Source organism: Penaeus monodon, chromosome 29 (genome assembly GCF_015228065.2).
Source record: "Penaeus monodon isolate SGIC_2016 chromosome 29, NSTDA_Pmon_1, whole genome shotgun sequence".
In the NCBI taxonomy this organism is placed as follows: Eukaryota; Metazoa; Arthropoda; class Malacostraca; order Decapoda; family Penaeidae; genus Penaeus; species Penaeus monodon.
This window is the reverse complement of record NC_051414.1, coordinates 3,853,668-3,854,199: the sequence shown is the minus strand read 5'-3', so window position 1 is coordinate 3,854,199 and position 532 is coordinate 3,853,668. Positions and strand designations below refer to the sequence as shown.

Below are 532 nucleotides of genomic sequence, written 5' to 3'. Positions count from 1 at the left end.
TTTTTCTGTGAAAACACACTACTTCCTTCACACAGTAAATGCTACCCACAAGCTGTAATGTGGAGTTTATACTACAATGTAGGTCAGTCCTTCAAAGAACATATTATATGGCTAAATTAATCCTTCAAATACGAACATAATAAAAACTTCGAGGCAAACAAGCAGGCAGCAAACACCCTGGCAGAGAGCATAGAAAGATGCCAGTACTTGCCAGAGTAATGCACAGATATTCTGGCTCATCAATGAAGCAATTGCAGTTTATGCTACAATATATGTCAGTAATATACTTCATAGAAATCATTTAGCTAAAATAATCCTCCAAGTGGGAACATGTTATAATATGATAAGTTGTAATAATTTTCTTCAAACTGCCTGCCTCAAGGCAAGGAGACAGGGCTGGCAGAGCATAGCGAACAACCCGGCAGAAAGAACAGATGGATGCCAGAATTTGGAATGCGTGCCACACAGCAAATTCTGGCACTGTTAGTGTAGGGTTAACCATATGTAAATAAATATGAAAGGATTTATATTG

The 532-nt window shown here is 38.0% G+C and overlaps 1 protein-coding gene across 1 annotated transcript in view; it reads right to left on the bottom strand.

Moving 5' to 3' along the window:
- LOC119591912 (protein ERGIC-53-like) overlaps positions 1 to 532 on the bottom strand; it is a gene marked incomplete in the record, with an annotated part of 12,371 nt that overhangs the window by 3,712 nt on the left and 8,127 nt on the right.